This window comes from Piliocolobus tephrosceles, chromosome 2, assembly GCF_002776525.5.
Source record: "Piliocolobus tephrosceles isolate RC106 chromosome 2, ASM277652v3, whole genome shotgun sequence".
Lineage (NCBI taxonomy): Eukaryota > Metazoa > Chordata > Mammalia > Primates > Cercopithecidae > Piliocolobus > Piliocolobus tephrosceles.
The window spans coordinates 60914811-60932127 of NC_045435.1; the positions used below are offsets into that span (position 1 = coordinate 60914811).

At 36.6% G+C, this 17317-nt stretch overlaps 1 protein-coding gene across 2 annotated transcripts in view; it reads right to left on the minus strand.

Moving 5' to 3' along the window:
* The window catches only part of CHL1 (cell adhesion molecule L1 like), a 213410-nt gene that overhangs the window by 158129 nt on the left and 37964 nt on the right, over positions 1-17317 (minus strand). For both annotated transcript variants that reach the window (XM_026446858.1, XM_026446855.2), the window contains exon 2: positions 5866-5945. The gene's annotated coding sequence lies outside the window, so the exon portion shown is untranslated. The remainder of the gene's footprint in view (positions 1-5865; positions 5946-17317) is intronic.

A 17317-nucleotide genomic window follows, 5' to 3' on the forward strand; every position in this document is an offset into this window, starting at 1 on the left:
ATATGCCTAAAAGGAGGACATGCATTTCCTTCTGTGAGGGTCTTCCCCCTTCCCACTGCTGTACCAGGAGGACAACCACTATCACTGGAGATAGAAACTCAGTACTGAGACAGATCTACACAGACAAATCTTACTAAAAATAACCCTAATCTTCCACTAGTTTTGCCCATATACCTAACTTCCCACAATTAACTGCTCCTAGAAGCCTAAATCTCTTTTCATTTGTCTTGTCACTTCTACACAATTTATCACCCTTAGTTAAAATGGTATACAAACCTGGTCTAATTGCTTTTCTGAGTTTTCACTTATTTACTGTGATATCCTCTCTGCATGTAAAAATTAAATTACTAACATCAAATAAAATTTGTGGCTTGTAATCCTAGCAATTTGGGAGGCTGAGGCAGGAGAATTGCTTGCGCTCAGGATTTCAAGACCAGCCTGGGCAACATAGTGTGACCCCATCTCTATGGATATAAAAACTTAGCCAGGTATGGTGATGCATGCCTGTAGTCCCAGCTGCTCAAGAGGCTGAGGCAAGAGAATCACCTGAGCCTGGGCAATCAAGGCTGCAATGAGCTATGATTGCACCGTTACACTCCAACCTGGGTGACAGAGTGAGACTTGTCTCAAAAAAAAAGTATGTTTTTTTCTCCTATCAGTCTGTCTTTTGTTAGTGTAATTCACAGGCCCCAGGTACAGATTCTAAAAGAATAGAGAAACAGGACTTTTTCCTCCCCATATAATATTCATACACAGTTAGGGAGCCAGCTATACTCACAATATGTACTGAAACAACAAAAATTACATAAGGCTTGATAAAACTGGTTAACAGGAAGTTAACAATTAGTATGTTAGCATGGACTAAAGTCTGTGACCAATTTAAATTCAATAGGCAACAGTCTCTCAAATATACAATTATTTACCTGCTGTTTGCAGTTGTGAAGAGAATCTTAATGTATGTATTGGAAGGGCTACAAACCAAGGGAAGCAACTGCAGCAAAAGGCCCTGCCTAATAATGTCTGTTTGCAAATAAGTTACTTAAGCCAATAGTGCCAGTTTCTCACTCTTTCAAAGGTAGAACTCAAATATGCCATAATAAAATTCATTTTCATTTTTCTAATAATGCAGGCTATCCTTAAGAAAGGTAGATTATATTGCACAGGGTTCTTAGTGAGCTTTGATATGTTTCTTCTTCTTTTTTCCCCTTTCTTCTCTCTAATTTTTTTCCCTCCTTTAGGGTGGGGATGTTGTGGTAAATGTGAAGTCACTAATCTTTGATCTTTGTGCATGAGGCGTCCTTCCACTGCAAATCAATTATGACAGACTAAATTAGCCTTTGATCAGAGGCTCTGATTTCCTTTTTAATTCCCTGCTTCATCACTAGGATCTGAGATGTGTCTGCTCTTTGCCCTCTGCAGTTGTGTTGGTGATAATAGTGATATATTTCACTGGTTTGCTTCCTTTCCAAGGCCTTAAATATCTGCACATGTGAGCAGTCCAATAAAATCCACTGTTTAGAAGAGATGTCTGTGATTTGTGTCAATGTTCTACATGGTATTTTTCTCCAACAAGAATTGCCTTAGGGCAAAAGTAGCATTTTCTTGAGGAAACACAATTTTCTCCTTTCATTGGATTTTGCCCTAAGTTATTTGTTTGGTTGTGCTACATATTTTCATGGACGTTTTATATGTGCAGTCTGTCATGTTGCTACTTGAACAGACCTTTTAAATGTCAATATAAGATTAAAAGTGTCTGCTTATTAAAGAGATCACCCAAGTTTTGCTGAGTTTCAGTATCTTTTATTCTTTAATAATTTAATGGTCATTATGGTCAGTCTTTTATCTGCAATGCAATAGCAACTGAGCAACTGTTTTCTTTTGATGAAATGAATCTGCCTTCTAAATTTGCAAAGAAAGAAAAAAATTAACTTAAAAAAAGGCTATGAAGACTGAGCTTGAGCCTATTAAAACCTTACAAACAAAAACAAAGAGGGACAGAGGAAACTTTTGGAAGTAATAAATACATGTATTACCTTCATTGCAGTGACAGTCTCATGAGTCCTTGGAAATGTCCAAACTCATCAAATTGTACACATTAAATATGTCCTTTGTGTATCAGTTATACCTCAATAAAATTATTAATAAAAACCAATAGGCTGACAGTAACAACAAAAACCTGCAAAATGATCACAGGCCTATGCTTTAAAATGTAATTCTTCATATAGTGCTCATTCTATAATCTTTTGATTTTGAGATGTAATTTTCCCAGTGACTTAAAATCTACCTGTAGCATTATAATGAAATATTTGTATACCTCAGCTTCCCTTTGGAAAACTTACTGAATTTTCATGCCTTGGAAATTATATTTATTTGTTGTACGTGATTTGAGTAAAAGCAACTTTAATAAGACTCCAGTTGAAACAAATGTATTTTTGGCACCTCAATACCAAAATTATGTATGCAATTTGGAGGTAATCCAAAGAACAGCCGAGAGAGGATGAAGGGAATGGGGTGTTTGGCTAAGGAAGAAATGTGAGGCTTCTGACTGTCCCCAGAGTGGGTGAACAACAATAAAGGAACATAACAGCCCATAAATATTTAAAAGGTATAGACATCAAATATGGATACGAATGATTAATTCTGGGACAAGGGCATGGAACTAGTTCGGATGCACTCATATCCTCATATCAGGGGAAAGAAAAAAAAAAGGATATGGGTTAGCATCATTGTTGAGGAGCATACAACTTTGATTATTTATGCACAATATTCTAGCATCCAGTGGAATCTTTTATCATCTCTGAATGCATCTGAAGGGATGTTGAAAATCTATGCGTATTTATTTAACAGACCAGGGTCCCACTTGCTAGGTGGGGCCATCAGAGATCTGCTAGTTAAGGGAACATTAAGACTCATCAGTAACCGTGTTTAAGTGTTAATGGAAACTCTTAGCAAGACTGCCAAGATAACACGATCCAGAGAGGCAATCTCAGAACTTCTCAGCACAGGATGTGTCTAAGAAGTGATCTATCGGGAAAATCTTTCCCTCCTTCTCTTCCTCTCTTTCTTCCTCTTTCTCCCTACCTCTACACTTACAAAGCATCTAATACGCCCCAGGTTGTGTTCTCACAGGTAATGATGCAAATAAAAATTTAACTTGCCCTCAAAGATATGTTTACGAGACCATTGTGTAAATAATTAATTTCAACTGAGCATGAAGCATGTAAACAGAGCTGGAATGAGGCAGAGGTAAAATTAGTCAAGCAAACTGCATTTGTGCAGAATGTGCAGCTCATTGTCCTGAGAACGTTTAAAAAGGAGGATTTGGTTAATCGTGTCCTCCTCAGGGTATAGGAGCCAAACCCTGGTGTAATTAAGCATTTGAGTGGTCTCTGACGGTAGATTTGTGTGTCACTGGAAAATAATCAATATCTTTATAAAAACTTCACAGACCACCAAGAGAAGGCAGCTATAACGTCTCATAGAATAGAACTTAACTAAGACTTAAATGAAAATACTATTCTCTCTTCTCTACTCTCTTTATGTCTTTGACATAAAATAAGTCATCCAAATCTATAAATCAGTATGAGATGCAGTATGTAGAGATAAGTACCATCAAGCAGTCTCAGCACATGTTTTATCATGATCTTCTGCAGCAAAAATGTAGTCTCTGCCATTCAACTATTTAAGCCTTCTGTTAAGATGCATGGAAAACGTCACCTTTGAATAAATTATACATAGGTAGAGCAATAATTGAAATGTATATATAAATCTGTATTCATCTGATAGGCACAAACTCAATCTCATAAGATTTCTAACAGTTAAACTGCTTATTGTGCCCTAAGTTCAGATAAATTTGGGTGTTGAAACACATAAAAACAAAATTATCATTCATATATTGTAATCTAATCAGAGCTTGAAGAGTATTTTACTCCACTGTTTTTAAATTCTTGAGAGGCTGGGTATTGTGGGAGGAAATTTCCAAACGAGAGATTCTCAAAAGAAAATTGAAGATTAGGTAAATGCCTGTTCGTGTGTGGGTGTGGGTGTGGGTGTTTTATGACTGTGATTCCACAAACCCTTCCTGAAACCTGATAGCTGATTTCCCTAGCACAATGAAAACTGATAATAAGGGAACTTATTTTGTTGAATTAAATAATGATTTCATCAATCACCAAGAGGAACACAAGAAATAAACATAATTCAATAAAATACAGGAAAGAATGCAGGGCTATGAGCAAGAAGGGTGTTTTGCAGGCTACCATCCATTTTCATGATGTCAAGAGACACAATTGTTAATACATCATCATGACACAACCACAATTACGGTTCCTCATGGTAGTATGAAAATCTCTTTTTTAAAATTTAATACCCTGGGTATTATATTTTGTTCATTACTATCTCAGAAGATTTACCTATGTTTCTTATGAACTAGAAATTCATATAAAGTGAAATCATAAAAGGGTTTTAATGGAATAAATGTATCCCATACAATCATCATCAAAGGAACTGATTAATCAGATTTTGGGAAGAGTTTTCTCTAAGGATATTAGAATATACTTCAAACCATTTTTAATGTTACAAGAGACTTGAAGATGCCCTGTGGTGAGAAAGCCTGTGTGGAGAACCCCTCTTGGGGAAAGTCCCAAAGTGAAGATCTAAAAATGGTGGAGACCAAACCACTCCAGTGGATGAGAGAAGAGAGCAAATGTTTTTCGAAGCACACAATTTCCTCATAGACTGATTCTTGGTATAGCCTCCATTCATTTAGAAGGCCACTGGGGGTTACCAGGAACCAGGTATGCTAACAACGACTCATAAAGTCAAGATGCTCTATCTCTTTCCACATTGTCTTCATTATTTTATATTCGTATTAAGGTCTCATTTGCAACAAAAGGATAGAAAAAAATTGTTCATGCACCAAGTAACATCTTAATTCTTCTGGAGTGCATATGCTCTTGGTGACATAATATGCTCTTGAGAAAGTAAGAAAATCACTCTTTCATCTTTGAGAAAAAAATTACTACCCATTTTTGCTTTACCTCCCATCATTTTGTCTTCAAAAACTAGTTGTGATACTAATTATTGGCACTTACTGAACCAAACACAATGGTATGGACCAAACCCAGTGCTAATATGCATTATCATAATAATCTAATTTAAGCTGCACCTGTAGGCGGTTACAACTATTATTCCAGTTTTGTGGTTTATAACATGGATCATAAAAATAGCTAAATAGCTTAACTAGAACTACATCACTGTGTGTTTGGCCCTCCCTCCAACGTGGACTTTTCTCATTGTTCCAAACTCTTTGAAATTAGTTATAATTCAGGTTAGTGTTGCACAAAGAATTTGAAAAAACTCCAATCAAGGAGTCAGGTCAGATTTCAAATGGATTCAAATTCAAGGAACAGTGACTGAAGCTGAAAGTCGTTCAGACTATGAAGCATGAGCTCTGTTTACCCCCTGAAAATACAGGTTTTCTCATTGAAACTTCAAGCCTCCTTAGAAGTCAACCTTCTCAAATCCCAGTGACGAAACTATTTTTCTATTAAAAATTACATTTTGATAAATATTATAAATATTCCACTTTCGACTATGCTAACAGGTCAGCCAACAAGAAAAATGACTTTAATGTAAGGGTTTTGCTCTTTCAAAAACAAGCCAGCAATTTAATGGAACTCAAAAAACAAAAAAAACCTTCACCGTATGATATATCTGGTCCATATCTACACTAAGACTGTAGTGAAGACGTAAGTTCTGCAACGTCTCCTTATCTTTATTCTGTGTGACTCCTGCACTGTGTACTGCAATAATTAAATACAATCAAAAATGCGTAAAACAACTGATTAAGGAAAATACTCTTACCAGTAAATTAAGTTCCCCTTAGTTCCACTGTGATTTGTTTGCAGTATGAAGACAAGATTATGGTTTGCAGTTTACAGCACCTAGGGATAGATTAGAAAGTTGTAATTTTGGAAATAATTATCATTTAAGGAGTCACTTTTAAATTAATTTTTACATTTTCTCTTTAAAAAAACAGGTTTAATTTTTCTTTCTCCCCACACCCCTCAAAATTTCCACTCAAATACCTGAGCAATAGTATTACTGTGTTGCCAAAAAACGGGTCCTGTGAATTTCTGTCAAGGAACAAAAGAAGCAGAGAGGGCAGGCATGCAAAAGGCAGCCACATAATTACACTTCTTATTGAAAACATTATCGATGTGTCTTCTCTCATGAATTCACGTATTTTGCAACAGACCACAATTGTAAGTATTCCTACAAAGCAGTTCTCCTGACCTGTGTGGCACAATAGCTACTTGCATCTGTCTGATGCTGTGACTAATCTGACAAAATAAAATGATATAGACCATAATGAGGAGAGCTTTGTCGGGAAACATTCAAAGATCAGACCTCTGAACTGAAGAGTGAACATAAGCCTTCAACTCAAGAGGTCATCTCTCACCCTGGTTTGCCAAACCGCCTATCTCTTAAAACAACAACATGTGAAATGAGGGGACTGATTCAACCAATATATCCAATCCTCTTACTGTTCATTCCCAGGTGTCTCAAGGATTGGCTCCCAATCTCAAAAAGATTGCTTAAGCTTGTTTTTGAATGCCATCCCATGAACACGCTTTTTAAAAACTAGATTTTCTATTAGGCATCAGAACAATCGGAATAAGTCAACATTTTTTTTTTTTTTTTTGCATACCAGCTGTCATAATTTAATGACTGAACATCATTTAGAAGAGCTAAATTCCATGTAATAATTCTGACTCATTCTGGTAGAAGTTACGGATTAAGGAGATTTATAAAACTACATCTTTGGCCCTAAGAAAAGGAAGACGGCTGAAAAATTCAAGCAACTCATTTCCACTCTGTGTATTATTTGACAATCTCTTTGGCCTTATTCCAAAAGCTGTTGCCAAGAAGTTATAAACAGATTGCAATGCCTCCGGAGAGAACCTCACACCAATACACTGAGAAGAATTCCACCCTGGCAAGTATAAGAAAAGTCGTCACTGCTTTCCAGTTGACCAAGTGACACACTGCACAGACTGTGCCCTTTAATACTTTTGTTTAGTAACCTCATTTCAGCCCCATCAGGCCTACTTCTGACACCATTATTATTATAAACAGAAATGTTTATGGATGACTAACCATGCACGAAACTGCGTTTAATATGGCTTCTAACCAATGGGTCCATGGTACACATTGTTTTAATATAATTGTGTTCACTGACTTCTGCAGGCTAATAGAAGTTTACCAGTAGAATAATACAGAACCTGGCTCCCACATTGTTGTGTGCAGCATCCTGTGTGTGTTACAACAGTCTCTCAGTGGGGAAAAGAAATAATGTAATGTTTGCATATGTTGATTCAAAATGAGATTTGCTGACCCTGCTGTTCCATTTGCTGAGGTGAACGTTAAATGACTTAATCTAGAATGTTCTTTATCTCAGTGATAAAGAATGTCATGCATTCAGGATCTCCTACAGCCATGGTACTACTGTTATTGTTCTAACATTAGATCTGTCTAAGACATCTCTTCAAAATCCATCATGTCATGAAGCCACATCAGGCGGCTCTTCCCAATGGGTCCCCATTTCTTACCGCTGTTAAGGACACTCATGACAACAGAGATCAGTACTTGTGCTGAATTACCCACCACACTCTCACTTAGGAATTTCAAGGCAGTTGTTTGGCATTAGGCATGGAAACTGTAGCTATAATCACTTATTTGTATGCTCACAGCAGCAGCCTATGCCCACAGAGCTCTCATCTGCTTCCTTCAACTTTGGTTCAGAAGGCACTCACATTAATCATGTATGTAAGTTCCTTGTTACTAATCTAATCTGGCTCTGTGTGTGTGTGTGTTCTTAGTGTTTACTGTAAATGAAGAATTATCTCTGTATTATTTTATTTTAATTTTTTTTTTTTTTTTTTTTGAGATGTAGTCTCGCTCTGTCACCCACGCTGGAGTGCAGTGGCGTGATATTGGCTCACTGCAAGCTCCACCTCCCTGGTTCACACCATTCTCTTGACTCAGCCTCCCAAGTAGCTGAGACTACAGGTACCTGCCACCACGCCTGGATAATTTTTTGTATTTTTAGTAGAGACAGGGTTTCACCATGTTAGCCAGGATGGTCTCGATATCCTGACCTCACGATCCACCCCACTCAGCCTCCCAAAGTGCTGGGATTGCAGGCGTGAGTCACTGTGCCTGGCCAGTCTCTGTATTATTAGGTTTTCTTTCATTCCTTCATGCTGTAGGTGCATGATCTCTGGAAAGATGTACACAGACCATCTTTAGAATGCAACAAGAAATATTGAAACATATATACATATGTATATATATATATATATACACACACACGTACTTATGATTTTCATCTCATTTTTAAACATTTCTCTCCTTTTACCATTTTCTTATGATAAATTTTAGCATACTAGTCTCTGTACAATTTAGGATATACACATAGTGGAGGGATAGGCTCAAACATTATTAGGTAAAGGTATATACACAATACACTATTATAATCTAAGAAAACATCTTTCTAATTTTTTTATATTAACATGACATACAATCCTTTGAATTTATTTACTCTAGAAAGCGTTTACCCTTTCCCTCACCACCATTGACATAGATACTAACATCTTATTCTCTATTATTAGTGAAAAGTTGTGTGTTTTTTTCAAAGTCTCTTAGTTTCTTTTACTTAAGAGATACAAATAAATATACCCACCGAACTTAAAATAAGAATGGAGAAGAATATTAAAAAGAAAATACTAAAAAGAAAGTAATTAAAGGCAAAACAACCATTTGCGTCCTTATTGGTTGTTTGCTTTGTTACTAAGATTTGAAAAGTATGACTGAAAGAAAACATAGTGTATTCACAATATACTAGTTAAATTGAACTCTACTGACTTGCAGCAAAGTAAAAAACAAACAAACAACAACAACAACAACAACAAAAAATGAGAGGAAGCGTACTGGAAGGAGAAATAGAACTCGCTCAAGAGCAAGATACAGTAAAAACTGGGTTATGAAGGTACACTCAGCAAATAACCCACCCATGGCTGGTGTAATATGCGAGCTGCAGATCAGTGGAAGTCAGGGTCACATGTTTTCTGAATATGAGCATGTTGTGACTCTGAAGTTATCAAATATTTGAAAGTAGCACTTTTCACACAACATAGCCTCTACAGCAAACCTATGACTTCATTAGATGCTCAGCAAGAGAAATGGTGATCTCTTGCCGTGCTGGAAGAAAAGTTGGCTTCACGAGACATTTTGAAACATGTCATTTTATGACATGACTCCTTTCTAAGCTATTTATAAGGTAAATTTCTCCTTATGCACTGAATTGACAGCAAATCATAAGTAATTTGAAACTCCATCTAGACAAAATTACCTGAAGGCCTAACAGCTATAAATATTTCTATTTACTTTTATTCTGTATTCAGTATAAGAAATCTTGGGTTCCATAAGGGCATATATTAGCTGTACCAATGTCTCTGCCTGGCACCATAATAAAATGTAATATATACTCTTTGGATAAGGCCATAATCACCAAAACAGCATGGTACTTATATAAAACTAGGCACATAGACCAATGGAACAGAATAGAGAACCCAGAAATAAACCCAAATACTTACAGCCAACAGATCTTCGACAAAGCAAACAAAAACATAAAGTGGGGAAAGGATACCCTATTCAACAAATGATGCTGGGATAATTGGCAAGTCACATGAAGGAGAATGAAACTGGATTATCATCTCTTACCTTATACAAAAATCAACTCGAGATGGATCAGGGACTTCAATATAAGACCTGATCCTATAAAAATTCTAGAAGATAACATCAGAAAAACTCTTCTAAACATTGGCTTAGGCAAAGCCTTCATGACCAAGAATCCAAAAGCAAATGCAACAAAAACAAAGATAAATAGGTGGAACTTAATTAAAGAGCTTCTGCTCAGCAAAATGAACGGTCCACAAAGTAAATAGACAACCCACAGAGTGGGAGAAAATCTTCACAATCTATATGTCCGACAAAGGACTGATATCCAGAATCTACAAGTAATTCAAACAAATTAGCAGGACAAAACAAACAATCCCATCATAAAGAGAGCTAAGGACATGAATAGACAATTCTCAAAAGAATTTATACATATGGACAACAACATATGAAAAAAGTGCTCAACATCACCAATGATCAGGGAAATGCAAATCAAAACTACATCTTGATACCACCTTACTCCTGCAAGAATGGCCGTAATGAAAAAATAAAAAAAAATAGTAGATGTTGGTGAGGATGTAATGAAAAGGGAGCACCTCTACAGTGCTGGTGGGAATGTAAACTAGCACAACCACTGCGGAAAACAGCATGGAGATCCCTTACAGAACTAAAAGTAGCTCTACCATTTCATTCAGCAATCCCACTACTGGGTATCTACCCAGAGGAAAAGAAGTCATTACATGAAAAAGGTACTTGCACATGCATGTTTATAGCAGCACAATTTGCAATTGCAAAAATGTGGAACCAGCCTAAATGCCCATCAATCAACAAGTGGATAAGGAAATTGTGATAAATATATATGACGGAATACTACTCAGCCGTAAAAAGGAACAAATTAACGGCATTCACAGCAACCTGGATGGAACTGGAGACTATTACTCTAAGTGAAGTAACTCAGAAATGGAAAACCAAAAATCATATGTTCTCACTCTTAAGTGGGAGCTAAGCTATGAGGATGCAAAGGCGTAAGAATGATACATGGACTTTGGGGACTTGGGGAAAGGGTGGGAGGGGGGTGAGAGATTAAAGACTACAAATTGGGTTCATTGTATACTGTTTAGGTAATGGGTGCACCAAAATCTCACAAATCAGCATAAAAGACCTTACACAACCAAATACCACCTGTTTCCCAAAAGCCTATGAAAAAATAATTTTAAAATGTATATATATACTGTTTAGATGAATTAATGAATGAATGCATTAAAGCTACACATATCAATTAATAGTAGTATTCATAGTTCCTTCACCTTACAGCCACAGGTATGAATTTCATACTTTCATAGAGCAGGAGGGAGCACATTACCAGCACAGTGTCTGTCAAAAGAGATGCTACAGCAGAAGAAAAAGAGACAGAGAGACTGCAAATACAGCAAGTGTGTGCTGTGTGATCTTAAGCTAATCATGTAGACCTTTAGATCTCCAATTGTCTCCTTGGTAAATAAGGGATAATAGTATCTGTTTTGCAGAATGGCTTGGAGGAATAGTACTAACATGCAAAAATTGCTTAGCACAGGGCTGAGATCTAGCCGGTGCTCTGTGAAAAGCAAGGGGCAGCTGCAGTAGCAGCAGCCACATCATTGTCCTGATTGATGATGTCCAGTGAAGCTGGGAGATCAGTCTCCAGGTTCCCCCTACTTGAAAGTCCCCACTCAACTTAGCCATCAGGAGGAAATCACACAGTACCCTGCATGGTAGCATATGAACCTTGACAGCTGCTGTATAAGCCACATGTGTGAGCAGCTACATGCTTTATTCTCACAAGACAAAAAAAAAGTGTTTTTTTGTATTTGTTTTTGTTTTTTTAGAAGTCTTGCTCTTGTCACCCAAGCTAGAGTGCAAAGGCACGATTTTGGCTCACTGCAACCTCAGCCTCATGGGTTCAAGCGATTCTCCTGCCTCGGTCTCCGGAGTAGCTGGGATTACAGACACCCGCCACCACATCCAGCTATTTTGTTTGTATTTTCAGTCGAGATGGGGGTTCACCATGTTAGCTAGGCTGGTCTTGAACTCCTGACCTCAGGTGATCCCAAAGTGTTGGGATTATAGGTGTAAGCCACTGCACCTGGCCAGAAAAGCATTTCTTTACAATGTTTTATGCAAGACTTTTAGTTCCTTAAGTCAAGGTCGGGGAAAAATGATCTTATTGATTTTTGCCTTCCTAGTACTCAAGCACAATGGCTGTCAGATTGCCAAATATTGGTTGCTTAATACACATACATTGACAAAAAATGCCTATTCTACATATATGTGTGTGTGCATTTGAGATCAAAACTGGCTATTTTTAAATTTTTTTCCTTTTAAAATGTATCTGATCTCAATTGATCTTTAAACACTGGAGATTTTGAGTGATTTTTTAAATTGCTAGAAAAGGCTGTGAGCACCTCAGCTTTTAGTCAATATTTAGGTCAATATTCTTAAGAAACTGGGATGGAAAACACCTTTTTTTGGTCATCAACTAACATTTACCTGACGGGAATCAGTTCTTGATTCAAATCATGCAGGCCCAGACCTTCAAAATGTGTGCCAAGATGCTCAATACAAATTTGAATGACGATATCTTTTAAAAAGGAGAATGATACATGAGGCACATAATATTCCATAGGTTATAAGCTACTATTACTGCAAAAATGAACACACAAACAGAAATTCTTCAATATGTCTAACATAAAATAATGTACAATAAAGCAAAAACTAGAAAAATATGATAAGCTGTTAATGTTTGCTTTTGGGAATTATTTATCAGCAAAACCTTATACAGGCAATGTGAAGATGTTCAATTTTTTTCTAAGAATACTTCTGAAAGAGCATTCTAAATGAAAATAGCCCCTATTTCCGATCACAAGTTTTAGCATTTCTTTACTAAATCACAGATACTGACTCTCTACTAAACATCATACGTGATTTTTTTTCTAATATCAGGTGAAGACATATTATATGTCAGACATCATATTTAACAATTTAGGTATAATCTCATGTAATACAAGTACCTCTAATTTGGGTACCACTAACTTGAATTTTACAGAAGAGTAAATGAATTCAAATAAGTTAGGTATTATTTACAAAGTTACAATGAGAATAAATGTCAGCACCAAGATATGAACTTAATTTGTGTAACCTCAAGGCCTGTGCTGTTATCTATAGTAGACCCTCTTTCTTATTGCATCACTCATCTCAAATACCTTAAGCGTCTTTAAGAAAAGGAATCCAAACGGATTATACCTCAGTCTTTTACTATTTTTAAGATCTATTCAACTGTCTAAAGGAGGCTGTATTTAGCCTGTTTTCACACTGCTACAAAGAACTTCCTGAGATTGGGTAATTTATAAAGAAAAGCTGTTTAATTGACTCACAGTTCCGCATGGCTGGGGAAGCCTCAGGAAACTTACAATCATGGCAGAAGGTGAAGGGGAAGCAAGGGACGTCTTGCATGGTGGCAGCAGAGACAGAGAGTGAGTGGGGAACTTCCACACACTTTTAAACCATCAGATCTTGTGAGACCTCACTGACTATCATGAGAACAGCATGGGGGAAACCACCCCCATAATCCAATCATCTCTCACCAGGTCCGTCCCCCAACACATGAGGATTACAATTTGAGATATGATTTAGGTGAGAACACAGAGCCAAACCATATCAGAGGCTAACAGCGTAATAGAGCGATATCAGCAAAGAATATTCCAAGGCAAGTCAGAGGTCCTAACAAGTTTGATTCCTAGGTATGTCAGTAACACTCCCTATTAATGACGTGTTTCCTAACTAACTGGGGCCTCAGAATCCTTATGCACAACATGAGAATTGTAACTGAATGCTATTTACAAGTTTTTTTTTTTTTTTGCCTTAGAAGTCTATGATTTTTTTTTAACTCTCTAATAATGAGACTGAAGGAGGTACAGAGAAAGGCACTATATTATTTAAGAGACTGGGGCCATGGGACTCACACAGAGGAAATATTAAAAACATTAGAAATCTTTAGTGTGGAAAGATGAATACACAGAACCGATAGACTGAAATAAAATCTTAAGGGACACAAAATGTGACTATCACTATGTTTTCTATAACCTTGGGCTATTACAACTTGGAAGACAGGAGATCCTCCAGAAATAAACTTAGGGCAAATCATACACAACAGAATTACATTACTATAATAGATCATATATGTTAAAGAAATAAATAGCTTCCAAAAAAGGAGAGACATAATTTTGGCCAGTGCAGGCACAGTTTATTCATAGAAATGAGGATATGCATTTCATCACTACTGTCCAAGAACATCATGGGGAACCAAGACACATTCTCAAGAACACTTCCCCACTTCCCTTCCCTATAGAAGGCTGACCCAGAAGGACCTGGGTCTGATTGATGATATCAATAACACTCAGACACTTGAGGGTTTTGATCCAGCTCCAGCATGTAGCAAACAACAGGTCATCAATAAATATTTTCTTGAATGAATGAATAAGCTCTGCCACTTACTAGCTGTGTCACTTTGGGAAAGTTAATTAACTCCTCTTTTTTCCGCAGTCAAATGTGGATATGACAAAGCTCCTGGGAAACCAGCTGTAGCTAATTCATCATAGCAGAATACCAAGCAAGTGGAGCAGGGCCTGAGGCCAAAGGCTGCCATGCAAGGTCCAAATCTCTTACCATTCATTCGCTAGTCTTCCCACCACGAATGCTGAGGAAGCCAAACAATCCTTGAGGCCGTGTTTTAAGCATGTTGCATAGTCAAACCTCAAAACTCAGATCCTGGCACCAATACCAAATCATGAAACTTAAAAGCCCCACCTGCCAGAGGCCAGAGGCCCTCTTCTGGAGGTGCTAGTCCTCTGTTTCCCACCTTGGAGTATGATGGTAGAGGCATCTCTTGTTTTCTCACTACTATCAAAGATAGTATATCAAAAGAAATGTTTGAAACAGTCTTGAAAGCAATAAGCAAAAATGTCAATGTTTTAAGTTAAGAATAAATCAAATAGATAATCTTTTAGATCTCAAAGAGGACCCAGTTCCTACTTTATATTACTTTCTAATGCAATTGGAGATGGCCTCCCCTGGAAGTAGAAGGCCACTAAAATTTGCGGTAGTAATTCTGCAAACCATTTATACAGAAGCACTATGTTTTTCTATATAGTCCAAAATGTATGTGATGGTAGACTCAAATATCACCTTGAACTAATACCTGATCAAACCAGTTAATTGTGGGCAAGTTAATACCAATGTCAAGCTTCCTTGGTAATGATAATGGGATACACTTATACAGGGCTAACTATAGGCCAGGCACTGTCCTAAGTGCTTTACATTTTATTAACTCATTTTATCCTTACAAACCATGAGGTAGATACTGTTTTGCTTTTTTAAAATGTCCTCATTTAACAATGACCGAACTAAGGCATAAAGATGTTACATATTGCCTAATGTCACATGACCATTTCTCCAGGATGGAGTTTTATAATTTTGATAACCTTAAATATTGCCGTAGGTGTTACTACAGCATCAGTACACCTTTAAAGCAAACTCTTGTTCTTTATGGCTGCAAGCTGAGTGACACAAATATTTTTAATAATGTTTAGAAAGCAGAATTATAAATCATAAAGTCACATTGAAATACATATGAAAACTGCCTGGAAGTCTTTTAGGCTTATTTAGGTATGAAAAGATGTTAACATCACTATTATGAAGCCTTTCTGTCCCAGAGCATTGTACAAAGCATCTTTGTTTATTCATCCAATAACATATTACTTGACTATTCTGTGTCTGGCACTACACTCAAGGCATATCCATGAATGGGGAGCCGTGTGTCCCCAAAATAGAAACTTGTCTAAACATAGACAATCTCAGGATATTACTCTGTTTCCTACTTGAGCCATTACACCTGCTGCTTTGGACTGAGTATTTGCTCAAGTGGCTTTCAACCCCTGACCACCTTCTAAGATCCTTGCATCACCAGCGTGGAGGCCTCAGAATCCCATCCTCTCCCAAAGTAAACCAAGAGCTAAACGTTCTGTTTTCCTTTAAATATCACTAATTTTCAGTACTTGTCCACACTCTCCAGCTATTTTCAGGGCTGTCTTTGTATTTTAGTCTTGATAACTACCTAAGGTCTCATGCTACAGTGAACCTTGGGAGGCAATAAATAATTTTCAAGTAGTTTCACTCTTTCATCAGCAGAAATTCGCTTTCTACCTATGAAGTCAGGTTGGAAAGGATTTGTAGGAGACAGCAATTGGTTAAGGTGGATAATTGTGGGAGTTTTGTTTTATCATAAAAGTAACAAATGCTCACTCTAGATGTTTGGTAAAATACAAATATATATGTATACATACATACACATATACATATATACACACATATACATAATAAAATGGACATCATCTATGAAATAATATTTTAGTGTATTTCCTTCCCCAATTGATATATTAATATTCAACCAGTGCTATAGCTACACTCATATACACACACATATACACACAGATATGTGTATGAATATATTACACATGTAAAAATCATATGCTGTTTATCTCTACATAATATTATGAGCATTTTGACTTTTTAAAATATCCTAACATAGATTTTTATGTTCACGTGGCCAGTATGCACAGATCTAGAAATCTAACTAAGTTTGGATTAAGCATATTAATATATGCCCAAATACCAATGGAAAAATATTTACTGAGTGTAATTTATAACAATAAAATCTTGGTAACAACCTAAGTGCCCAATCATAGAGAAATAATTAAATATGTAGAATATAGTTATGTATTAGAAAAGTTTATAATTTTAAAAAGTTGTGTTTTCAAAGAATATTGAATGTGGAGACTTTGTATAATATTAGGTGAAATAAAGCACTACAACATTTTATATAGGATGTGAGCTTCATTTTGCTCATACAAAAAAATACTATGCATTAATGTCTACATGAGAAATAACAATGGAAAGAAAAATATCAAATTGCTACCATTGATTATGGGAGGAAAGTGGTAAAGAGAGATTGAAGATGACTTAATTTAATAGATATATTTCTAATGATCATGCGTTACACTTTTTTTTTCCATCAAAATAAACATGCTAAGAAATAAAAACACTATTTTCTCCAAAGCCACATAGTTATTTGGTTAGGTAAGTAGCCCAGTTTAGTAAGCTACAACGGAAAGAATGGCATTCCTGTTGGGGTTGGGGGCTGGTATACAGGAGCAAGAGAGGCAACTCAGAAGCCATAAAGAGCAGGGCATTGTCGAGAAGATATATGAAATTTGGGAGGCTGAAGATGAGGTGTATGAGGGCAAGCAATAGATAATAAAAAGAGATGAGGCTGAAAAGTTGGATTGCACAGAATGTGAAGATCCCTAGGTGTCATGCTCAGATAATTAAACTTTATCTTGTAAAAGAAGACCATTGTGGATTTGTAGTAGGAAATGACAAGATCATACTTATGTGTCAGGAAGATAACTCCAGTTTGGTATCTTTGTATTCTCAGATGCCTTCAAGGTTTCAAGGTGGCTGGATGTCTTGATTCGTTATGAGA